The sequence below is a fragment of the Ursus americanus genome, chromosome 28, assembly GCF_024610735.1.
Source record: "Ursus americanus isolate L20-20 chromosome 28, mUrsAme1.1.p, whole genome shotgun sequence".
NCBI lineage: Eukaryota > Metazoa > Chordata > Mammalia > Carnivora > Ursidae > Ursus > Ursus americanus.
The window spans coordinates 28,780,420-28,807,521 of NC_142154.1; the positions used below are offsets into that span (position 1 = coordinate 28,780,420).

Below are 27,102 nucleotides of genomic sequence, written 5' to 3' on the forward strand. Positions count from 1 at the left end.
TTTATTTATTTATTTGAGAGAGAGATCATGAGTGGGAGTAGGGGCAGAGGGATCCCAGGACCTGAGCCAAAATCAAGAGTCAGCTGTTTAACTGACTGAGCCACCCAAGGCACCCATGGGACAGTATATATTAATAAAAAGTTTAATACAACAAGAAGATATAACATGTATAAACATTTATGCACTTGATGATAGACCATCAAAATACATGAAGCAAAAAGTGACAGAATTGAAGGGAGCAATAGACAGTTCTACAATAACATCTGGAGAATTTAATTGCCCAATCATAGTAATAGATAGAACAACCAGACAGAAGATAAGTTAGAGATTAAAAGCATGAGCATGAGGGAGGGTGGAGAGAGGGAGAAGTAAGCTCCCTGATGAGCAGGGAGTCCTATGTGGGGGTTGGGATCATGACCTGAGCCGAAGGCAGACACTTAACCGACTGAGCTACCCAGGCACCCAAATAAATAAAATCTTAAAAAAAAAAAAAAGATTAAAGCGAAGGTAAATGAAATAGAGAATAGAATAACAATAGAGGGGGCACCTGGGTGGCTCAGATGGTTAAGCGTCTGCCTTTGGCTCAGGTCATGATCCCAGAGTCCTGGGATTGAGCCCCACATCTGGCTCCCTGCTTACGGGGAGTCTGCTTCTCCCCCCCTCTCTGCCCCTCCCTTGCTTGTGGTTTTGTGCATGCTGTCTCTCTCTCTGTCAAATAAATAAATAAAATCTTTTTTTAAAAAAGAAAAGAAAAACAATAGAGAAAAGCAATGAAACCAAAAGTTAGTTCTTTGAAAAATCTGACAAACCTTTAGCTAGATAGACTAAGAAAAAAGAACACTTAAATTAACTAAAATCAGAAATGGAAGTGGGGACATTCTTACCAATTCTACAGAAATAAAAAGGATTATAAGAGAGTATTACAACTATTGTACACCAACAAGTTAGATAACCTAAATGAAATGGAAAAATTCTAGACACACAAATGCTACAAAGACCAAATCATTAAAAAAAGAAAGAAGAAAGAAAGAAAGAAAGAAAGAAAGAAAGAAAGAAAGAAAGAAAATCTGAATAGACCTAGGACTAGTAAGAAGGTTGAATCAAGAATCAAAAATCTTCCAACAAAGAAAAGCCCTGGACCTGATGCTCTCACTGGTTAATTCTATGAAATATTAAAAGAAGAACTAATACCAATCCTTCTCAGCTTTTTCCCAAAAATTACAGAGTAGGAAACACTTCCTAACTCATTTATGAGACCAGCATAACCCCGACACTAACACCACAAAAAGACACTACAAGCACAGATAGCTACAGACCAATATCCCTTATGAATATTGATGAAAAATCCTCAACAAAATACTAGCAAACAGAATTCAGTAGCATATTAAAAGTATTATACACAAGATCAAGTGGGATTTATTCCTGGAATGCAAGGATGATGCAACATAAAAAAACCAGTGTGATACTCCACATCAACAGAATGAAGAGGGAAAACCCACATGATAATCTCGATTGATGAAAAAATAGTATTTAAGAAAATTCAACACCCTGGGGCGCCTGGGTGGCACAGCAGTTAAGCATCTGCCTTCTGCTCAGGGCGTGATCCTGGCGTTATGGGATCGAGCCCCACATCAGGCTCCTCCGCTATGAGCCTGCTTCTTCCTCTCCCACTCCCCCTGCTTGTGTTCCCTCTCTCGCTGGCTGTCTCTATCTCTGTCGAATAAATAAATAAAATCTTTAAAAAAAAAAAAAAGAAAATTCAACACCCTTTCATGATAAAATCACTCAACAAACTAGAAATAAAAGGAAACTATATTTACATAATAAAAGCCATGTAAACAAAACCCACAGTAACATCATTTTCAATGGTGAAAGACTGAAAGCATTTCCTCTAAGATCAGAAACAAAACAAGGGAGGCGTTTGGGTGGCTCAGTCAGTTAAGCATCTGCCTTCGACTCAGGTTGTGATCCCAGGGTCCTGGGATTGAGCCCCAGGTCAGGCTCCCTGCTCAGCGGGGAGTCTGCTTATCCCTCTCCCACTTCCCCTCCCCGTCACTCGTTCTCTCTAGTGCTCACACACACGCATGCACATGCTCTCTCTCTTAAATAAGTAAATTTAAAAAAAAACTTAAAAAAAATATTGGAGTTCTAGCCAGAGCAATTAATAAGAAAAATAAATAAATGGCATCTAAATCAGAAAGGAAGAGGTACGATGATCTTTGTCTACAGATTCTACAGATAATATAATCTTATATTTGGAAAACCCTAAAATTCCACAAATATAAACTGTTAAAACAAATGAATCCAGCAAAGTAGCAGAATACAGTCAGCACGCAAAAATCAGTTGCATTTCTATACATAAATAATGTACAATCTGCAAGTGAAATTATAAAAACAATTTCATTTACAATAGCATCAAAAACATTAAAATATTAAGAATTAACTTGATCAAGGAGGTGAAAGACTTGCACAATGAAAACTACAAAACATTGCTGAAAGAAATTAAAGAAGTACATAGGAAACAAATCCCACGTTAATGAATTGGAAGAATTAATTTTGATTAACATTTGATTAACAGTAATCAAAGCACTGTGGTAATGGCATAAAGACAGACATATAGACCAATGGAATAGAAGAGAGAGCCCAGAAATAAACCTTCACACATGCGGTCAAATGATTTTTGACAAGGGTACCAAGACCATTCAATGGGAGGAAGGATGGTCTTTTCAATAAATGGTGCTGGAAAAAACTGGGTATCCATATGCCAAAGAATGCAGTTGGGCCCTTATTTGACACCGTATACCAAAAAATAATTCAAAATGGATCAAGGAAAGACCTTAATGTAAGACCTAAAACAGTCAAAGTCAGAAGGAATCATTGGACAGAAGCTTCATGACATTAGATTCAGCAATGATTTCTTGGATATGACACAAAAGGCACAGATAACAAAAGAAAAAAATAGACGAATTGGGCTTCCTGAAAATTAGAAGATTTTGTGCATTAAAAGATACCCACACAGTAAAGGGTCAGCTCACAGAACAGGAGAAAATAGTTGCAAACCATATACCCAAACGGGGATTAATATCCAAAATATATAGAGAACTCCTGAAACCCAACAACAACAAGAAAGAACCAAATTAAAAAATGGGCAAAGAACTTGGAATAGACATTTCTCCAAAGAACAAATATGATTGACACATGAAAAGATGTTCAACATCACTGATCATCAGGGAAACGCAAATTGAAACTACATGGAAACACCACGTCACGTCCATTAGGATGGCCACGATCAAAAACCCAGAAAACAAGTGCTGGCAAAGCCATGGAGAAATTAGAGCCCTCATGCACTGTTGGTGGGAATGGAAAATGGTACAGCTCCAGTGGAAAGCAGTATGGTTCCTCAAAAAATTAAAGGTAGAATTACCATATAGTCCAGCGACTCTGCTCTATATATACACAAAATAATTGAAAGTAGGGTCTCAAAGAGATATCTGTACCCCCATGTTCACAGCAGCATTTTTTATAATAGGTAAAACATGGAAGTAACCTAAGTGTCCATCAACACATGAATGGAGCAACAAAAGGTGGTATAAATACTATGAAATATTATTCAGCCTTAAAAAGGAAGGAAATTCTGACACATGCTACAAGTATGAGCCTCGAGGACATTATGCTAAGTGAAGCAAGCTAGTCACAAAAAAATAAACACTGTATGATTCCACTCATATGATAGATAGAGTATCGTCAAAATCATAAAGACAGAAAGGAGGATGGTGGTGGCCAGGGTCTGGGGAGAGGGGAGAACGGAGTGTTACTGGTCAATGGTACAGACTTTCAGTTTTACAAGGTGGAGAGTTATGGGGCTGAATGGTGGTGATGGCTGCACGGTGTGGCTATATTGACTATCACTGAGCTGTATGCTTAAAAATGATGAAGTTGGTAAATATTATGTGTATTTTACCACAGTTTTTTAAAAAAGAAGAGGGGCAGGGCACCTAGGTGGCTGAGTCAGTTAAGCATCCAACTCTTGATTTGGGCTCAGGTCATGATCTCAGGGTCGTGATATGAGCAGAGTGTGGGGCTCCTTGCTCAGTGGAAAGCCTTCTAGAGATTCTCTCCCTCTCCCTCTCCCTCTGCCCCCTCCCCTTTCTCTAAAACAAATAAATCTTAAAAAAAAAAAATGAAGAGGAAGAAGAACCTGGAGAGCGCTGGGGACTGCACTGTTCAGTGGCAGGCACCATGGGGTCATAGAAGACCTTTGCGAGGGCAGATCTGGAAGGACAACTCAGTAATGGTGAGAAGTAGAGAAAGAGCCTGGCTCCTGGGAAGGATGGGAGGACACAGGCTGGCAGCAACAGAGGTCAGGCTGGAACGCACGGAGAAATTCCATGGCATGGTCACAGCAAGGCCATACTGCAGACATCGCTAGCAGTGACATTCTAGAAATGTCATCAGAAATACAGCAGGCAAGCTGGAGTGCACGGGCCACCAGTCAGAAGCTGTGAGCAGAAAGGACTTGAACTAAGGAGTAGCAGCAGAAAGAGAAAAAAAGGGAAGGAGAAAGGAAGGGAAGGATAGAGGGAGAGGAGAGAGAGGGCCTGCTATAGAAAGAGAAGAAATGGTAGGCCTGAAGAAGAACAAAGCAGAGCCAATCAAGGTTCGTCCAATGGTATTATTGCCAACAGAAAAGACATCCTTAGGAATAGTAATAAAACATCCCACACGTGCTCATCAAATCCTACTGACAAGAGTTCAAAAGAGAAGCTGTCCGTGCAATATAGTGCAAACATTTCTCCCTCTGCCCTTGTCCACTTACTAAACATAAACGGGCAGGTACCGTGCCGACAGAGCCTGCCCGCCGGCGGTCCCCAGGCCCGTGGAGGACGATGACAGCGTTCTAACTTGTAACAAGGATGACACAAAATGGGTGTGGGGGTGACACTGGCACAGCACACGAGAGATGCCCACCCAGGAATCCACAGACACCCCCTACCCCCAAAGAGGCTTAGGTCCGAGCTGGGCCGAAGGGCAGACAGATGGAACGACGCGAGGAAAAGCAAGGGGCCCGGTACCAAGGAACCGCATGCCGCCGAGGACGCGGTAAGGACACGCCAGGAGAAGCAGTGAATCTGGGCTGGAGCCAGACCCGGAGCAGGCCTTAATGCCGTCATCCTGAAAGTGACGAGGGACCACAGAGGGATGCCGGCGGGAGAGCCACGTGGCTGCGGACGTGGGTCGGAGGCCTCGCAAATGCGCAGGTGCTGAACGACGCACGCCTAGGAATTCCCGCTAAGCAATGAAGTTGCGCGGACACATCTGCTTGTCCGCAAGCTAAGGGTTGGGTCACCTGCAGTATGTTGCCTCTCTGACGCTGGGAAAAAATACTGGGGGTAGCCTGCACCTGTTTCCAAATCCCTCCTGTCACGGAGGCCAGCTGCCGGTCTGAGGTGATACTGCTTCCTGCCCTCTGCTAATCCAGCCCTGAGACACTCCTGGGGGGATGAGTCTTGTAGTTCCAATTCACACACAATGTGTCCCCATCATGTCTTTCTGCTGCTGATGACAGGCACCTAAGGCCACCTGACATAGACGGTTTCTCTGTGACAACTGATAAAATGAGAGAGACTTAATGTTGCTAGATCTTGCCAGAAGACCTGCCCCCTTTCCTGTATATGCAATGTTCTGCTTAGGCAAGCGTCTATATGCATACTATTTCACTCCTCCCCACACCCTCTCTGAAGCAGCGTACTTTGGTCACCTTGCTAACAAGCTAATAAATTTGACATACTCTCAAGAAAAAAGAAATACCAGGAATATGAAGAAGTAGGAAAATATGACCCATAATGAGAAAAATAAGTCTATAATAGAGACAGACCCTGAAACCACGCAGATGATAGAATTAGTAGACAAGGCCACTAAAACAACAATTATGAATATATTCCATATCTTTGAGAAAGTAGACAAAAGCCTGAGCATAGTAAGAGACATGAAATCTATTTCTAAAAACCCAAATTTAATTACTGGATAAGAAAAATACAATATGTGAGATGAAAAATACACTTGATAGAATTACCAGCAGACTCGACAATGAGCAATGATTAGTGAATCTGAAAACATAGCAGTAGAAACTCTTCAAAATGTAATACAGACCGAAAAAAGATAGAAAACCCAATATACATGTAATTGAGGTTCCAGAAGAAGAGAAGAGAGAGGGAGACACAGAAAACAGTTTGAAGAAATAATGGCAGCATAAAATTCCCAAATTTGTGAAAATTACCGATCATTGAAAAAAAGCTCAGTGAACCGCAAACAGAAAAAATGTGAAGAAAATCAAAATGCTTAAAACCAGTGATCTTCAAGACACTCTACAAAATGAAAAGGCAATCCAGAGCCTGAGAGAAGATGTAAATTCAATGTCCAACAAATAGAAATCTAGGGGCGCCTGGGTGGCACAGCGGTTAAGCGTCTGCCTTCGGCTCAGGGCGTGATCCTGGCGTTGTGGGATCGAGCCCCACATCAGGCTCCTCCGCTGTGAGCCTGCTTCTTCCTCTCCCACTCCCCCTGCTTGTGTTCCCTCTCTCACTGCCTCTCTCTATCTCTGTCAAATAAATAAATAAAATCTTAAAAAAAAAATAGAAATCTAATGAATTTATAAACATCATCAATAAAGTTAGAAAATGCAATCAAAAATATACAATAGCAATGAAACATGTAAGGTAGTTGAAAATAAATCTAACAGAAGATGTGCAAAACCTTTATGTGGAAAATTATAGCACCTTATTGGAAGAGAGTAAGAAAACCAGATGGAGGGGCGCCTGGGTGGCACAGCGGTTAAGCGTCTGTCTTCGGCTCAGGGCGTGATCCCGGCGTTCTGGGATCGAGCCCCACATCTGGCTCCTCCGCTATGAGCCTGCTTCTTCCTCTCCCACTCCCCCTGCTTGTGTTCCCTCTCTCGCTGGCTGTCTCTCTCTCTCTCTGTCAAATAAATAAATAAATAATCTAAAAAAAAAAAAAAAAAAGAAAACCAGATGGAGGTCAGCATCATGTTCATTGATAGGAAGTTTCAATACTGTAAAGTTGATAATTCTCCCCAATTGATTAATAGCTTTATTGCTATTCAAATCAAATCCTAACAAAAATTTTACACATATAAAATAAAAAAAAAAAATTTAGCAGTCAGATCCTATAAATCAATTAGGAAGACAACCAATATCCAATGAATCCATATTTCAAAAATATGAGCAGGCATTTCACAGAAAACACGAATGGCCCATTAAATTTATGAAAATATATTCAATCTTGTGAATAAAAAAGGAAATGCAAATAAAACCACAAATTACCATTTCATGCCCACTGGTGTGGAAAAAAATGAAAAGATTGACAAAATCCTGGTGAAATATAACGATTCAATTGCTGCGGGGCTGGAAACTAGTCACTCACTTTGAAGAACAAGTTTGCATTATTTGGTGAGGGTGAACATTCACATACCTGATGATTCAGCAATTCTACCTCTGGAGACATGAGCAGAATATTCATAGAGCACCATTTATAATAGCAAAGGAGAAAACAAAAGGAAACAACCCAAAAGTCCATTATAGTAAAATGAATAACCTGGGGCTCAATCACACAATAGAATATTGTAGTGAAATAGAAAACTATAGTTCAATGCATCAACATGGATGTGGCCAATTATATTTTCCAAAGATGGCCACCGCAATATATCCCATCCCATATGCTCTTCTCTCCTTCTTAGATGAAAATGACATGAATATTAGATCTTCTGTTATAGTCCTACAGGTTCCTGAGGATTTGTTTACTTCTATTTTTGGCCTATTTTCTCAGACCAAAGTTGTTCAAATTAGGATTTCTATTGTTCTATCTTCCAGTTCACAGATTCTTCTGTCCCACTCTGTTCTGTGCTGAGCACATCCACTGAGTTTTTATTTTGGTTATTGTATTTTTTAGTTCTAAAATTTCCATTTGGTTCTTCTTTATATCTTCTATTTTTTTGCCAAGTGTTTCTCTTTTTTCATGTTTCTAGTGTGTTTACAATTGCTTGCTAAGGCATTTTATCGTGGTTGCTTTAAAACCTTCCTCAGATAGGATATAAAAAAATACATAGAGAAAATGAAAACACAGTGGTTGCAAATCATTGGGATGCAGCAAAAGTTGTTCTAAGAGGGAAGTTTAGAACAATACAGGCCTACCTCAAGAAGCAAGAAAAATCTCAACTGAACAACCTAACCTTACACCTAAAGGAGCTAGAAAAAGAACAACAAACAAAACCCAAAAGCAGAAGAAGAAAGGAAATAATAAAGATTAGAGCAGAAATAAATGAAATAGAAACTAACACACACACACACATACACACATACACACACACACATACGCACAATAAAACAGATCAATGAAACCAGGAGCTGGTTCTTTGAAAAGATCAATAAAATTGATTAACCTTTAGTCAGACTCATGAAAAACAGAGGAGAGAGGACTCAAATAAACAAACTCAGAAATGAAAGAGGAGAAATGATGACTGACACCGCAGAAATACAAAGGATTGTAACAGAATATTATGAAAAATTATATGCCAACAAATTGGACAACCTAGAAAAAAAGGATAAATTCCCAGAAACATATAACTTCCCAAAACTGAACCAGGAAGAAATAGAAAATTTGAACAGACCAATTACCAGCAATGAAATTGAATCAGTAATTTAAAAACCTCAACAACAAAAGTCCAGGACCAGATGGCTTCACAGGCAAATTCTACCAAACATTTAAAGAAGAGTTAATACCTAGTCGTCTCAACCTATTCCAAAAAATTGAAAAGGAAGGAAAACTTCCAAATTCATTCTATGAGCACAGCATTACACTGATACCAAAACCAGATAAAGACACCACAAAAAAAGAGAACTACAGGCCAATATCTCTGATGAATATAGATGCAGAAATCTTTGACAAAATATTACCAAACCAAATCCAACAATACATTTTTTAAAAAATCACTTACCACCATCAAATGGGATTTATTCCCAGGACACAAGAGTGGATCAGTATTTGCAAATTAATCAACACAACACATCACAGCAACAAGAGAAAAGAGAAAACCCATATGATCATTTCAGTAGATGCAGAAAAAGCATTTGACAAAGTACACCATCCATTCATGATAAAAACTCTCAACAAAGTAGTTTTAGAGGAAACATTCCTTAACATAATAAAGGCCATCTATGGAAAACTAACAGCTAACACCATACTCAATGGTGAAAAACTGAGAGCTTTCCCCTAAGGTCGGGAATAAGACAATGATGTCCATTCTCACCACTTTTATTCAATGTACTATTGTAAATCCTAGCCACAATAATCAGACAAGAAAAAGGAATAAAAAGCATCCAGGGATGCCTGGGTGGCTCAGTCAGTCAAAAGTGTCTGCCTTTAAGGGGTGCCTGGGTGGCTCAGTCGTTAAGCATCTGCCTTTGGCTCAGGGTGTGATCCCAGAGTTCTGGGATCGAGCCCCGCGTCAGGCTCCTGCCTGCTTCTTCCTCTCCCACTCCCCCTGCTTGTGTTCCCTCTCTCGCTGGCTGTTTCTCTCTCTGTCAAATAAATAAATTAAATTAAATTTTTAAAAAAGTGTCTGCTTTCGGCTTGGGTCATGATCCCAGGGTCCTGGGATCAAGTCCCTCATTAGGTTTCTTTCTCAGCGGGGAGCCTGCTTCTCCCTCTGCCTGCCACTTCCCCTGCTGTGCCCTCTCTCTCTTTCTGACAGATAAATAAATAAAATCTTAAAAATAAAAAACAAGCATCCAAATTGGTAAGGAAGAAGTAAAGCTTTCAGTATTTGCAGATGACATGATATTATACATAGAAAACCCTGAAGACTCCACCAGAAACTACTAGAACTGATAAATGAATTCAGTAAGGTTGCACAAAACAAAATCAATGTACAGAAATCCATTGCATTTCTTTTTGTTTTGTTTTGTTTTCCATTGCATTTCTACACACTAATAATGAAGCAGCAGAAAGAGAAATTAAGAAAAGAGTTCCATGTACAATTGCACCAAAAACAATAAGATATCCAGGAATAAACCTAACCAAAGAGGTGAAAGACCTATACTCTGTAAACTATAAAACATTGATGAAAGAAATTAAAGATTATATAAACATTCCATGCTCATGAATTGGAAGAACAAATATTGTCAAAATGTCCATAATACCCAAAGCAATCTACAGATTTGATGCAATCCCTATCAAAACACCAAGAGCATTTTTTTCACAGAACTAGAACAAACAATTCTGAAATTTATGTGAAACCACAAAAGACCCCAAGTAGTCAAAGCAATCTTGAAAATGAAAAGCAAAGCTGGAGACATTACAATTCCAGATTTCAAGTTATACTACAAAGCTATATAATCAAAATAGTATGGTGCTGGCACAAAAATAGACACTTAAATCAATGGAACTAGATCAAAAGCCCAGGAACAAACCCACAATTATATGGTCAAGTAATATTTGAAAAGGGAGGCAAGAATATGCTGTGAGAAGAAGACAGTCTCTTTAACAAATGGTACTGGGAAAACTGGACAGCTACATGAAAAAGAATGAAACTAGACTGCTTTCCTACAGCATACAGAAAAATACATTCAAAATGGATTAATGACCTACATGTGAGATCTGAAACCATAAAAATCCAGAAGAAAGCACAGGCAGTAATTTCTCTGACACCAGCCATAGCAACATTTTTCTAGATATGTTTCCTGGGGCAAAGGAAACCAAAGAAAAATAAACTATTGGGACTATATCAAAATAAAAAGCTTCTGTGCAGCAAAGGAAACAATCAACAAAACTAAAAGACAACCTACCAAATAGGAGAAGATATTTGCAAATGACACATCCAATAAAGGGTTAGTATCCAAAATATATAAAGAACTTACAAAACTCAACACCAAAAAAACAAATAATCCAATTTAAAAATGGGCAGAAGACATGAACAGGCATTTCTCCAAAGAAGACATACAGATGGCCAATAGACACATGAAAAGATGCTCGACATCCCTCATTATCACGGAAATGCAAATAAAATACACAGTGAGATACCACCTCACACCTGTCAGAATGGCTAAAATCAAAAACACAAGAAACAAGTATTGGGGAGGATGTGGAGAAAAAAGAACCCTCATGCATTGTTGGTGGAAATGCAAACTGGTGCAGCCACTGTGGACGATAGTATAGAGGTTCTCCAAAAAATAGAAATATCCTGTGACCCAGTAATCACACTACTGGGCATTTACCCAAAGGATATAAAAACACTAATTCAAAAAGATATATGCACCCCTATGTTTATTACAGCATTATTCTTTTTTAACTTATTTAACTAATCTCTATACCCAATGTGGGGCTCAAACTCACAACCCTAAGATCAAGAGTCACATGCTCTCCAGACGGAGCCAGCCATGCGTCCCTACAGCATTATTTCCAATAGCCAAGAGATGAAAGCAACCTAAGTGTCCATCAGTGGATGAATGATAAAAACGTGGTATATATATATACACACAAGGGAATATTATTCTGTCATAAAAAAGGATGGACTCTTGCCATTTGCAACAACATGAATGGATCTATAAAGTATAAAGCTAAGCAAAATAGGTCAATCAGAGAAAAACCAATACCATATGATTTCACTCATATAAGGAATTTAAGAAACAAAATAAATGGGGGGGGGGGAGAGACAAAACAAACAAAAACAAAAGCAGATACTTAACTATAGAGAACATATGGTTACCAGAGGGGAGGTGGGTGGAGGATGGGTGAAACAGGTGAAGGGGATTAAGAGTACACTTATCATGATGAGCACTGAGTAATGTATAGAATTGATGAATCACTATATTTTACACATGCAACTAATATAACACTGTATGTTAACTATGCTGGAATTTTAATTTTAAAAAATTCAGAAAAACAAGAACAAACTGACAAAAATCTTCCTTAGATAATTATAACATTTCTGTCTTCTTTTTTTTTTATTTAAGATTTTATTTATTTATTTGACAGAGAAAGAGAGAGCACAAGCAAGGGGAGCAGAAGTGGTAGAAGCAGGATCCCTGTTGAGCAGGGAACCTGCCACGGGGCTCGATCCCAGGACTCCAAGATTATGACCTGAGCTGAAGGCAGTTGCTCAACCAACTAAGCCCCCCAGGCGCCCCACATTTCTGTCTTCTTGACATTAGCATTTATTCATTGTCTTTTTTCAGTGTGAGACTTTCCTGGTTTTTGGTATGACAAATAATCTTCTATTGAAACCTGGGCAGTTTAGGTGTTATGTTATGAGACTCTGGAACTTATTTAAACCTTCCATTTGACAGCTGCTGCAGAAGAGAAAGGGAGATACCACCTCATTACTGCAAGGTGGGAGTAGAGGTCCAGTTTCCTCACCCGCCTCTCTAAGACTGCCGTAAAAGAATACCACAGAATGGTGGTTTAAACCATATAAATTTATTTTCTCACAGATCTGGAGGCAGGAAGTCCAAGATTAAGGTGTTGGCAGGGTTGGTTCCTTGGTGAGACCTTTCTCCTAGGCTTGAAGACAACCTATCTTCTCACTGTGTGCTCATATGACCTTTTATCTGTGGACACATCCCTAGTGTTTCTTTTTCTTCCTATAAGGACACCAGTCCTATTGGATTAGGGCCCCCTGATGGCCTCATTTAACTTTAATGACCTCCTTAAATGCACTGTCTCCAAATATAGTCATATTGGGGGATTAGGGCTTCAATTTGCCACTGGGCAGGGAGGGGCAACAATCCAGTTTATAATGGTCTCCACTGACTCTTGACCTAGGAGTACTGCTTGCTACTGATGGAAGGGCATGGGCGTTCTGCTCCCACTGCACCTCCATTGCTAATGCCCTGGCTGTAAAGGACAGGTAAGTCTCCTTATTGCTCCCCATGGCCTCCATTTACACTGGACTATTCAGGGTAGTAGTAACCTCTGGAGTAGAAAGAGGAGAAATACTTTGGGAGGAGACAGAAGAGGCTTCAGGGAACCGTGAATGTTTTATTTTTTGTTGGTAATGGGTATGCAGGTGTTAATTTTGTTATTATTTAAACTATACATATATGTTATATAAGGCATACTCTTTTGTATATGATGTATTCTATAATTTAAAAAGTAAAAAAATAGAAAAATCCCCCCCCAGGGGCGCCTGGGTGGCACAGTCGTTAAGCGTCTGCCTTTGGCTCAGGGCGTGATCCTGGTGTTATGGGATCGAGCCCCACATCAGGCTCTTCCGCTGGGAGCCTGCTTCTTCCTCTCCCACTCCTCCTGCTTGTGTTCCCTCTCTCGCTGGCTGTCTCTCTCTCTGTCAAATAAATAAATAAAATCTTTAAAAAAAGAAAAAAGAAAAAAAGAAAAATCCCCCCAAAATAGAAAAACCCAACCACAATAAAACAGAAATATGGTTTCTTAGACTATTTATAAATGGATCTATTCAGGATCTGAATAGTATTTTTCCAAAGAAGACATGCAGACGGCCAACAGGTACATGAAAAGGTGCTCCACATCACTCATCATCAGAGAAATGCACATCAAAACCACAATAGATATCAACTCATATCTGTTAGAATGGTTATTATAAAAAAGACAAGAAATAACAAATGTTGGCAATGATATGGAAAAAAAGTGAACCCTCATGCACTGTTGGTGGGAATGTAAATTGGTGCAGCCACAATAGAAAGCAGTATGGGGGTTCCTCAAAAAATTAAAAATAGAACTACCATTTGACCCAGCAATTCCACTTCTGGGTACTTATCTGAAGAAAACGAAAACACTAGTTCAAAAAGATATATGCAACCCCATGTGCATTGCAGAATTATTAACAACAGTCAAGACATGAAAGCACCCTAAGTGTCCATCAGTGGATTAATGGATAAAGAAGATATGGTGTATTATTTAGCCATAAAAAAGTGAAATCCTGACATTCTCTACAATATGGATGAAACTTGAGGACATTTTCCTAAGTGAAGTCAGTCAGAGAAAAACAAATACCATATGATCTCACTATATGTGGAATCTAAAACAAAAAACAAACAGAAAAATCAAGCTCGTGGATACAGAGAACAGATTTGTGATTGCTAGATGTGGGGACTGGGGGATGGACAGAATGGGTGAAGCGGGTCAGAAGGCACAAACGTCCAGTTATAAATAAGACGTGAGGATGTCATGTACAGCATGGTGACTATAGTTAATAATACTGTTTTGTATATTTGTAAGTTGCTTAAAGAGTAGATCTTAAGAGTTCTCACCACAAGAAAAAAATTTGTAACTGTGTATGGTGATGGATATTAACCAGACTTATTGCAGTGATCATTTCACAATATATACAGATATCAGATCATTATGTTGCATACCCAAAACAATATAATTTATATCTCAATTTTAAAAAGAATATTTATAACATAGCAGAGCTCTTCAGAAATAACAATCTAACATCTGTGCTGTTAGTAGGCATTATTTACGTGCCAGGCAGTGTGCTAAGCACTTTACATACATCATCTTATTTATTCTTTACCACACTCCTAGAAGGTAGATATTAACCCATTTTACAGATGAGTATGTTCAGGCACAAAAAGGTTAAGTCGCATGTCCGGAATTAGAGATGGGATTCAAGCCCAGGCCTGTCTGCAGAGCCTATACTCTCCAATCCCATAGCACACTGAACAAGGTTAAAACCAATTAATATCTTTCAGCATAATCACTGCATGCCAGGCACCTGCTATAGCTTATAAAATCTGACAGGGAACATTAGACTCCAACAGGATAGATAATGACTCTTGGGAGAACAAGTGGTGCCCATACCCAAATTAGTCCAGGCTATGGCCTGAAATAGATCAGGACTCACCCAGCTGAGCAAGACTTGGGGCTGGCCAGGCAAGAGCTGTGGCTGAGACCTGTCAACCCATGTAGACAGGGCCTTGAAAGGCAGAAGAATGGGATGGAAGGGGAGCCAGAGGTGGAGAACCATGAAAGGTATCTCATTTCTTCTTTCAGAGGGAGGGATCCCAACAGTGGGGCAGGAGCAGCTGGAGCTGGAAGGATGGAATGGTGTCCAAGGAGGAAAATACAAAGATCAGAGCTAACAGTTGAGGCAGGGACTAGATCTACAGCCACAGAGACCCAAACACAATGTAGCCTACCCTGTCCCATATCTTCTCTGAAGCATAGAAGGGGTCATGAAATCAAGCCCCACATCAGGCTCCTCACTGGGTGTGGAGCCTGCTTAAAATTCTCTCTCTCCCTCTCCCTCTGCACCTCCCTCCTCCCTTTCTTAAAAAAATACTCAGTCTTTTCACCCATTTTACCCATCTTTTGTTCTATTCTCTTCAACATATTAATCTTATTTTAAAGGCTTTGTTTGCTAAATCCAATACCTAGATGATCTCTCAATCTATTACTTCTTTTATCTTTTGATTTTGTGTCACTTTTTCCTGCTTCTTCATATATCTAGTCATTCTTTTTTTTTTTTTAAGATTTTATTTATTTATTTGACAGAGACAGAGACAGCCAGCAAGAGAGGGAACACAAGGAGGGGGAGTGAGAGAGGAAGAAGCAGGCTCATAGCGGAGGAGCCTGATGTGGGGCTCGATCCTGGAACCCCGGGATCACGCCCTGAGCCGAAGGCAGACGCTTAACCGCTGTGCCACCCAGGCGCCCCTATCTAGTCATTCTTGATTGTAGTTGCTACGCTTTAGAATCTGTGGATCTTATCTTCCTCTGACAAGTATTAGGTTGTGTTCTGGTAAGCATTTAAATTACCAATGGGTCAGAGACACCTGGGTGGCTCAGTTGGTTAAGCATCTGCCTTCAGCTCAGGTCATGATCCCAGGGTCCTGGGATCGAGTCCTGCAGGTGGCTCCTTGCTCAGCGGGGAGCCTGTTTCTCTCTCTCCCTCTGTCTGCTGCTCCCCCTGCTTGTGTTTGCTCTCTCTTGTTCTCTCTCTCTCTGACAAATGAATAAATAGAAGATTTTTTAAAAATAAAATAAATTACCAGTGGGTCACCTCACCTGTAGATACTTGGTTTTAGGCTTTCTTAAGATGGTCATTTCAGTTTTGCCCTTTCTCCTAGAGTTTACCCTTTACTCATAGGGTATATAGCCTTTCTGAAATCCTAACTGAAGCTCTGGTATATTCACCGAGATCTCTCCCCTTTGCCTGGGCCTGAATTTTAAAATCTCTCCAGGACTGTTTAGCCTCTGAAGTGTGCCCAGCTCTCCAATTTCTCAATGGATGTTCTCTGCTGAATCTTTTAAAGGCTCACCCTGAACATGCGCAGGTTAGGAGTTGGCCAAGGAACCAAAGGGAATTTTTACAAATATTTTTGTATCCTATAATCCAAATCCAATTATATATATCCCCCCACCCCCACCCCCCCCCGCAGTGAGATACTCACTTCTTGCTTGGTCCAATTCCCTGCACCTCATTTGGGGAAATAGCCTCTAGGGGAAAGCTGGGTAAATGTAGGGATCACCTTGCATGCCCTCTGTCCATCAGAGATCGTAGCCAGCCTACACTGGCTGCTGTCGAGTGCCTGCAAACTGCTGTTACGTATTTTTTGCTTAGGACTTATAGTTGTTTACCAAAGATGATTCAACCCTACAACCAAAGACCTCTGCCATCCAGAAAGTTCCTCCCTTTGGGATTTAAGAAGTTGAGGCTGAGGGGCGCCTGGGTAGCGCAGTCGTTAAAGCGTCTGCCTTCGGCTCAGGGCGTGATCCTGGTGTACCGGGATCGAGTCCCACATCAGGCTCCTCTGCTATGAGCCTGCTTCTTCCTCTCCCACTCCCCCTGCTGTGTTCCCTCTCTCGCTGGCTGTCTCTCTCTGTCAAATAAATAAATAAAATCTTTAAAAAAAAAAAAAAAAAAAAAAAAGAAGTTGAGGCTGAGTAAATTGAAAAGGTGAGTATCAAAGAGGCCATGAAGCTATGTCTGAACTCAGAGGTCATACCCAGCAAGCTAAAAGATGAAGTAGAAACAATGAATTTGTGGAAGTTATGAGAAAGAGAAAGCTGAACATATGGGGGTGGGGGTGACAGAAGAGGGGAAACCTGGAGGTCAGGAAGTGCCACAAGACATAAACCACGCCTCCCTGTCCTGACCCCTTGTGCCCTACACCAGTGCCATACTCCAGTTTCAGGGTCCACGAAGCATGGAGAATGGAGTGTCAGGGCAGAGGCAAGAGCCTGGAGTATCAAGCCCTAGGGCTTCTGTGAGCCACTGGGACCTCTGTGGATGCTGGAAGAGGGAGTAAGGAAGTGAGAACAGACTTTGGGCCTGGGTCTCTCAGCCAGAGGGGTGAAGGGGAGTCCCTGGGAGGAGGATGGGATAGCTTTCTTGGAACTGTCCTCCACCCAGAGGAACTCAGTATCTCATGTCTACTAGAAACACCAGGGCCCTCACCCTTGTCCTCATTTATTTGCATATTTTTGCATGTCATTTGTCATTCATTTCCATGGGGTCTCATTTTATGTCAAATCTACAGCTTCTACTTATTCTTCCTTATTTGAGTGCAAGATGAGCCAAATCCCCTTTGGAGAATTTCATTTTAACTCACAGTATATACCATCAGGGTCCATTAGACCCAATTTTAATTTTTAAGTTTCTTTTTTGGGTTCTAACTATTCATAAGGATTGATATTTTATAGCTTTTATTCTTTCACAGAGGTCTTCCAAAAACCAAAGTGAAGCTTCAATTATTTTTTTAATAGAATGAGCTTATTCTATCTCACAATTACCATATCAATCCATTGGATCCTTTATAAATCTAAAGCATACTGTCCTTTCATGAAGATGGCATTGAAGGTGAAAAAGGAAGCCCCTGCCTCTCCCAAAGCCAAAGCCAAAGCCAAATCAAAGGCTTTGAAGGCCAAGAAAGCAATGCTGAAAGGTGTCCACAGTCACAAAAAAAACATCTGTGTATCACCTACCTTCCGATGTGTCTTGGGACATTTGGGCAACCCAAATATACAAGAAAGAGTGCCCCCAGGAGAAACAAGCTTGACCACTATGCCATCAAATTCCCCTGCCTACTGAGTCAGCCATAAAGAAAACAGAAGACAACAACACACTTGTGTTCATTGTGGATGTCAAGGCCAAGAAACACGAGGTCAAAACAGGCTGTGAAGGAGCTGACGTGGCCAAGGTCAACACCCTGACCAGGCTGAATGGAGAGAAGAAGGCATATGTTTGACTGGTTCCTGACGATGATGCTTTGGATATTGCCAACAAAATTGGGATCATCTAAACTGAGTCCAGCTGGCTAAATCTAAATATAAATTTTATCACCATTAAAAAATAAATAAAACATATCGTTGGACTTGAGTGATCTTATTTTTCCTAGATCTTAAAACATTTTGCTATTTCATCCTCCTAAGAACTATTTCATCATTACTCATCAATTATTCCCAATCATGCTCTTAAAAAAAGAGAGACTAAAATAATAAGAAAACAGAAGAACGATGAAGTTTCCTGGAAGATTGATTCCATAGTGATAAGAATCATTACTATTCCACTATCCTTCAGTTTTCTTACTGTTTGGTCCAAAGCATTAGACCGTCTTTTAAGAAGTCTGGAGATATTATCTTTGTACTTTTTTAAAGCTTCCATTGTACACAGATGAGAATTCAGAATATTTCATTTTCTTACAAAGAGGAAGGAGAAGAAAATGGACAGAGGAAGACATTTCACAGTTATTACAGGAATCAGTAGATGAACGTGATGTGGCGGACAGCAGCTCTCTGACCGTAATGATGGTGGTAAAATTATCGTATAAGCGAAGTTGCAGATTGTGAGTCTTCACGTAAGGATATCCTAGATGAGGGGCACCTGGGAGGCTCAGTCGTTAAGCGTCTGCCTTCAGCTCAGGGCGTGATCCCTGCGTTCTGGGATCGAGCCCCACATCAGGCTCCTCCACTATGAGCCTGCTTCTTCCTCTCCCACCCCCCTGCTTGTGTTCCCTCTCTCGCTGGTTGTCTGTCTGTCAAATAAATAAGTAAAATTAAAAAAAAAAAAGAATATCCTAGATGAATTTCCTCAAATTCAAGAATTGTTTTTGACCTCTCATTTTCCTGGGGGGTCAGGGAGGAGGAGACCAGAGAGCAGTGGTCCTTTTCCCAGGGTCTTGTTCTTGCTCTGTTACACAGAGATCTGCAACTGAGCCATTCTTTCTCAAGGCATACAATAGGTTCTGACCTGCCAGATGGGACAGGGTTGGCTCTTGAGGTGAGGAGACTGTCCAATTGCTCACTTATCAAGTGCTGGCTCTTGCCCAGCTCACCTGCCACCTCTCCTTAAGCTTTGGGGCTCTTGAGGCTGTGGTTTTCCTCTGGGTGGTGATTCAGTGGCCGGGGCTCACCCTGCAAATGATCCTTCCTTCCCCTGGGCCTCACTGACCCCCTGAGGAGGAGGCAGCTGTGGTTTCCCCTGAAGCAGCAACCACAAACTGCCAAGCCCACTCCACCTACCCTCCATTCCCCACCCCACCCCTCAGCCCCCTAGCCCTAACCTCAGGATATCAACTGTAAGAACTGGCGGGGCCTCATATATTCATGGGCTGTGGTGTTTTTAATGAGCTTTGCCTTTCACAGCATGAGTGTGGAAGATATGCCCATTAAATAGATGAAGAGAATGAGGCCAAAATGTTTTAGGGGTTTCTTTCAAAGTAGTCCATTCATTCATTCATTCATTTGGCATTCCTCGAAACCCACTAAAATCCAGGACAGTAGGCACAGAGATGCAATGCCCAGGTTCCCCTTCAGGGAAAGACTTGGTGCCCAAGAGAGGTGAAAAGTGGCAGATGCTGGATCTGGTCTGGGCTACCTGGCAGGGAGAAGACAAGGAGTCAGCAGGGAACAGGCACAGGATCATGGTCTTGATATATCATTGAGTCACAAAATGTCAAGGCAGTCAGGAAGCTGTAAGACTCTTTCCTGCCCCCTCACCAGACGAAGTGAGAGAAGTGAGGTCCCCAGCAGAGGTACTTTCCTAAGATCCCACAGTGACTTGGAAGCAGAGTGGGGGCCCTCAAAGTGTGGATTCTTGGTGTTAAATATCAGCCTTGGGCAGAGGGGCAGACCACATGGCCCCCAAGGCCAGCAGAGGGCTCTTGGAGAAGAAGGAGGGGACAGAAAGAAGTCCTTCCTAATTATCTGACTTGTCCTGCTCTGGGACCTCTATCTGGGACCTCTCCTGGGGCCTCAGCCTTCTCTCCCAACTGACCCTAGAGGACTACCAAGAAGAGGTGTCCATCACAAGAGCAGGGCAGCAGCTGAAACAAGCCAGCCTTCTGGCAACTCCTGGAAATTATGTTGGAGAAATGCTGACTTGGTGAGGGACAGGAGTGAACAGTCCAAGGTGGGAAACAGCCAGTCCAAGGTTGTACTTGAACATTTTGTTTGGTGAGGTTACTCCCTTGCAGCAGAGAAGCCATAAAAAGTGCTTTCCATGCCAGACCCCTTTGTTTTGAGCAAGGATGACTCATCACAGAGTGCACCATGGGCCCCACAATCCTCTACCCGCACAAGGAGGAGCAGTGGGAGGGGACAGAAATGGACTGGGCACAGATTGTGGCTTTGAATCTAGTCCAGGATGGAGAGAAACCACGTCAGGGAGTTTAGCCAGGCCACAGCTGCACCAACTCTGCCCCTGAGACAGCACTAAAGAGGGATGGAAGCCAGCCAGCCATGTCTTCTAGGCCAGGCCCGACTCACGTTCAATTGTAAACACTATTAAGGAAGTTAGTAGCAAGGGGTGAGGGCTCAGTCTGCGACCAGCATCAGGACTGTCTATGACCAGGATCAGGGCTCATTCTGTGATGGCATCAAGGGCCCTCACATTAAGGATCACCCTAGGTGGGGCTCGGAGCCAGGGAAGCTGTAGACAGTGTCTGAAGGCAAGGGGCTGCCAGCTGGCGGAGAGGGGAGAGGAGGAAGCATGAGTGCTAAGACGTAGCTGGGCCTGATGTCAGCTGAGTGAAAACAGGACAGGGCGTCAGAACTCCAGCTCTGCCACTACCTGGCTGTGTGATTGGGGGGGGGTGTCTCTATTTTTGTGTGGGTACAATGAGGATATTTCTTTCTGTCATGCCTGATATCAACCATCTGAACAACATGCAACTTCCTATTTTGCGAAGTACCATCCCCTGACCCTCTCAAGAACCCTATCAACGCCTGCCTCCCAGGAACATCTATGAGGGCGAGAATGCCCTTCATGGCACAACTGAAAAACTAGATAGAACTGTTTGCTTGGGGCAGGAAACTCTCAAAAGGGAAGACCCTTATTGTTGTCATGGTTTCTCCTCATATGTCTTTTAATTAATTCTTATTTTCCCAAAGTAATACATGCAAAGCATTTACAGCCAAACTGAGCTAAAAGGCTATAACCAAAATAGCACTCTCCTACCCCACTCCGTTCTGCTCTCCAAAAGCAACCACGCCAACTCATTTGTTATTTCCTCCAGTTTTTAGCTCCGCAATAAAGTATTTATTGCTATTATTGCTATCTCCAGAAAGGTCCGATTTAGATAGTCTCTTTGGCCTTCCTACCATGACAAGTGAAGTTCACTCACACCCTTTCTCCTCTCCTTTCAATATCACGACACCACATTTCTTAGTTATATTCTCAATCAGTAAATAGTGTCCATTGCTGTCGACTCAAAATGAACAAAGCTCTTTTTCTCTTTCTGTCTCTTTTTTAAGATTTTATTTATTTATTTAAGAGAGAGAGAAAGAGCACGAGCAGGGTTAGGGGCAGAGGGAGAGAAAGAAGCAGACTCCCCGCTGAGCAGAGAGCCCTACATGGGTCTTGATCCAAGGGTCCTGAGATCACGACCTGAGCCAAAGGCAGGTGCCTAACTGAGCCATCGAGAAGCCCCATGAACAAAGCTTTTAGAATTTCTATAAAAGAAAAAAAAAAAAAGGAACAGAGTTTTATTGGAGCCCAAGTTAGAACAGCTGCCTGGGATACACAGTCTTCACAAAGCAGAGATGCTCCCGGGAAGGAAGGAACATTTGGTGTAGGGTCGTAATTCTTTTACATGAAAAGACAAAGGATATTTCCGAAAGTTGCAGACCTTAAGTTTCTGGTATATGCGGGGCTATATGACTTTAATCTTATTGGAATCAAGGAGATTGATTCCTTGTTCTTATTTTGTGTTCAAAATGCTCCTTGTCAGTTATTTTCTTTAATGAAGGAGATGTACAGAGTGTGCTCAGGGCAGATAAAGAGCCCATGCTTGGAGGTTTCGTTGAGCCATGTTTGACCTTGGTCAATGTTAAAGTACGGCTTCTCTGGGAGCCCAGGGGCAATACGCACAAGCATTAGATTTTGAAAATTTTCTATATCACTGCCGGACCAACTAACATGCCTTTCCTTTCTTTGTAAACTTCTTTTCTCCTTCAGAGTTAACCATTGACTCATTTTGTTTTTCATTTGCTTATATATATTTTTTGACCCACAATTAAACCTCCCCACGTCCTGCAAAAGCCCTACAGAACGACTGTCCATACACATGTTCACTCTCAGTTCCAGGTCCTTTAGGATACATATGTTTTACCTCTGAGACACCACTCCTGGAGCTTTTGGTCCTCCAGCCCCCACCTGAACTAAAGGCTCTCTAGATCAGCTGCACAGCTATCATCCTGGAATTTTTCTTTGCCATATCCTGAAACTTCTTTTCTTTCCTTTCCTTAATAGATTGCTGGGTTTTCTGGATTGTGTTTCTTTTTCTTCATGTATGCCCTTCTGCGATAAAGCACATCCTTCAGTAGCTTCCTGAGGAAGTTTGCTTGGAAGATAATTTTTTCAAACTTTGCATATCTGAAAATATCTATATTCTATTCTCATGCCGTATTGATACTTTGGCTGGGTATAGAATTCTCAGTTGAAAATTATTTTCCCTCAACATCTTTAAGGCAGCGCTTCACAGCCGTCTAGCTTCTACGTTGCCATTGAGCAGTTTGATGCTGGTCTGGTTCCCGATCGTTTGTATAAGATCTGATGTCACTTTCTGGACTTTTCTAGGATCTACTTTCCATTTTTAAAAATCGCTTTATTGGGGCGCCTGGGTGGCACAGCGGTTAAGCGTCTGCCTTCGGCTCAGGGCGTGATCCCAGCGTTATGGGATCGAGCCCCACATCAGGCTCTTCCGCTATGAGCCTGCTTCTTCCTCTCCCACTCCCCCTGCTTGTGTTCCCTCTCTAGCTGGCTGGCTGTCTCTGTCAAATAAGTGTTTAAAAAAATAGCTTTATTAAGGTATAATTTGCATACCTTACAAGTCACTCATTTAAATTATACAATTTAGGGGCGCCTGGGTGGCACAGCGGTTAAGCTCCTGCCTTCAGCTCAGGGCGTGATCCTGGCGTTATGGGATCAAGCCCCACATCAGGGTCCTCTGCTATGAGCCTGCTTCTTCCTCTCCCACTCCCCCTGCTTGTGTTCCCTCTCTCGCTGGCTGTCTCTATCTCTGTCAAATAAATAAATAAAATCTTTAAAAAATAAATAAATAAATAAATAATACAATTTAATGGTTTTTAAGGTATTCATAGAGTCGTACAACTAACACCACGATTGATTTTAGAATATTTTCATAACCCATAAAGAAACTGTATCTATTACCAGTCACTCTCCTCCTCCCCCAAATCACTCAGCCCTAGGTAACCTCCAAACTACTTTCTCTCTATATAGATTTGTCCATTCTGGACATATATATAAATGAAATAATATAATATGTGGTCTTTGGGACTGGCTATTTTCACTTAGCACCATGTTTTCAAGGTTCATTTATGAGGTATCATGTATTGGTACTTCATCCATTTTATGGCTGAATAATACTGTATTATAAGGATATATCACATTTTGTTTACCCATCTGTCATTTGATGAACTGGGTTTTTTAACTTTTTGACTATTACAAATATATCTGCTATGAGCATTCCTGTACAAGTTTTTAGGTGGACATATGTTTTCATTTCTCTTGGGTATATACCTAGGAGTAGAATTGCTGTCATATATGGTAACTCTATGTTTCACCTCTGGGGGAGCAGCCAAACTGTTTTTCAAAGCAAGTGTATCATTTTACATTACCAACAGCAATATATGAGGGTTCCGATTTCTCCAAAACACTGCCAATACTTATACTTTTTATTATTTATATTATAGTGGGTATGAAGTGGTATCTCATTGTGGTTTTGATTTGCATTTTCCTAATGGTTAATGATACTGAGCATCTCTTCACGCACTTATTGGCTATTTGTATATCTTCCTTGGAGAAATGTCTATTCATATCATTTCCCCATTTTAAATTGGATTAAATTTGTCTTGTTATTATTGGGTTGCAAGAGTCCTTTATATAGTCTAGATACAAGTTCCTTATCAGATACATACCTTTTTTTTTAAGCTTTTATTTATTTATTTATTTATTTATTTATTTATTTATTTATTTGTCAGAGAGACAGAGAGAGCACAAGCAGGGAGAGTGGCAGGCAGAGGCAGAAGCAGGCTCCCTGCTGAACAAGAAGCCTGATGCAGGGCTCGATCCCAGGACCCCAGGATCATGACCCGAGCTGAAGGCAGATGCTCAACTGACTGAGCCACCCAGACATCCCAAATACATCTCTTTATAGTACTTTCTCCCATTCTATAGATTGTCTTTTCACTTTCTTGACAGTGTATATTATGCGTTGAATTGTGTTCCCGAAAAGATATGTTGAAATCCTAACCCCCCAGTATCTCAGAATATGGTGACCTTATTTGGAAAGAGTCGTGGTAGATGTAATTAGTTAAGCCAAGATCAGAACTGGAATAGAGTGGGCCTTAATCCAATATGAGTGGTGTCCTTATAAGATGATGTAAAGACACACATGGAAAGTCTATATCCAAGGAATGCAAAGGATTGACAACTAGAAGCTAGGAAATGACCAGGAAGTATCCTCTCCTATAGGTTTCAGACAGAATGGCTCTGTCAACACCTTGATTTTGGACTTCCAGACTCCAGAACTACAAGACAACAAATTTCTCTTGTTTTAAGCCACCTAGTATGAGATACTTTTTTATGGCAGCCCTGGGAAATTAATAAAATGTCCTTGTAGTGTAAATTCCTGACATTAAGTTTTTTTTTGTGTGTGTGTGTAATATAAATCTGTGACATTAAGCTTTTGATGGCTGAGGCATCCATTTCAAAAACATCCATCTTGGGGGCACCTGGATGGCTCAGTCATTAAGCAACTGCCTTTGGCTCAGGGCATGATCCCAGCCTTCTGGGATCGAGCCCCGCATCAGGCTCCTTTGCTGGGAGCCTGCTTCTTCCTCTCCCACTCCCCCTGCTTGCATTCCCTCTCTCGCTGCCTGTCTCTCTCTGTCAAATACATAAATAAAATCTTTTTAAAAAATCCATATTGAATAAACATATTGCCAGCCATATGATATGCCAACAAGATAAGGAGAGGCGCCTGGGTGGCTCAGTTGATTAAGCGTCTGCATTCAGGGCGCCTGGGTGGTGCAGTCGTTAAGCATCTGCCTTCGGCTCAGGGCATGATCCCGGCATTCTGGGATCGAGTCCCACATCAGGCTCCTCCACTATAAGCCTGCTTCTTCCTCTCCCACTCCCCCTGCTGTGTTCCCTCTCTCACTGGCTGTCTCTACCTCTGTCAAATAAATAAATAAAATCTTTAAAAAAAAAAAAGTGTCTGCATTCAGCTCAGGTCATGATCCCAGGGGCCTTGGGATTGAGCCTTGAGTTGAGCTCCCTCCTCAGCAGGGAGTCTGCTTCGCCCTCTGCCCCTCCCCCTTGCTTGTGTGCTCTCTTTCTCAAATAAATAAGTAAAACCTTTAAAACAAACAAAGAACTACATAAGGAGCCAGGCCACACATACCTGTGATATTTTCCTTTCAGAAAGTCCTGAGTAGGGACACCTGGGTGGGTCAGTCCATTAAGCGGCTGCCTTCGGCTTGGGTCATGATCCCAGGGTCTTGGGATCGAGCCCTGAATTGGGCTCCCAGCTCTCCCTGTCCCTCTACCTGCTGCTCCCCTTGCTTATGCTCTCTCCCCACCTTCTCCCATGTCAAATAAATAAATTTTTAAAAAATTAAAGAAAAAAAGCGAACCCATGAAATCCTAGGCACCCACTCTCAACCTCAAGGACAGAACCCCAGGTCTGTACATTCTCTCTCTTTCTCTCTCTCTACCTGCAGCCTTGTTGTGTGACCCTCAGGGAGGCCATGTGCCCTCCAAAACCTGCAAGTTATAAACCTTGTTTTTTTCAAAGTTCCCTGATAGTTATTGCTGAGGTACATAGTAAAATCATAATAAGACCCACAAGAGCCAGTCCAGCCTCAACACTGGCTCCAGATGGAGAAATGTCCATGGGGCAGGGGGGTCAGTACAGTAGTATGGGCTGAGGCAAGTGCTTTGGGCCTTTCTAGTCAATAGTATCACTATCGACAGACTGAAACCAACAGAAAATGGCTGTTTGAAGCAAAAAGGATTTTAATTTTGATGGTCTAAATTATATATTTTTTGTTTTGTTGCTCATGTTTTTTGTGTCATATCTAACAATACTTTACCAAATTGTGGTCATGAAGATTTACCTTATATTTTCTTCAAAGAGTTTTTTAGTTTTATCTCTTATATTTAGGTCTTTGATCCATTTTGACTCAATTTTTGTATAGGGCGTGAGGTAAGGATTCAACTCCATTCTTCACATGTGGATACCCAGATTCTCAGAACCATTTGTTGAAAAGACTATTCTTTCCCCATTGGATGGTCTTGGCACCCCTGTGGAAAATCAACTGACCCTAAATATACGGATTTATTACTGGACTGTCAATTCTATTGCATTTATCCATATGTCTATTCTTGTGTTAGTACCACATTGTCTTGATTACCATTGACTTGTGGTAAGTTTTGAAATCAGGAAATCTGAGTCTTCCAAGTTTCCTCTTTTTTCAAATTGTTTGGCTACTCTGGATTTCTTGAGTATCCATGTGAATTTTATAATCAGCGTGTCAATTTCTGCAAAGATGCCAACTGTATTAAATCTGCAGATCAGTTTGGGGAAT

General features: G+C 41.4%; 1 long non-coding RNA gene and 1 pseudogene across 2 annotated transcripts in view; one reads left to right on the top strand and one right to left on the bottom strand.

Annotated features, from left to right (window-relative positions):
- LOC148107586 (uncharacterized) overlaps positions 1 to 27,102 on the bottom strand; it is a 64,555-nt gene that overhangs the window by 22,454 nt on the left and 14,999 nt on the right. The gene's annotated exons all lie outside the window — the stretch shown is intronic.
- Positions 14,917 to 18,323, top strand: LOC123790730 (large ribosomal subunit protein uL23 pseudogene; annotated as a pseudogene). The gene is made up of 2 exons (XR_015722133.1): positions 14,917 to 15,021; positions 17,712 to 18,323. The product of XR_015722133.1 is annotated as a large ribosomal subunit protein uL23 pseudogene (transcript).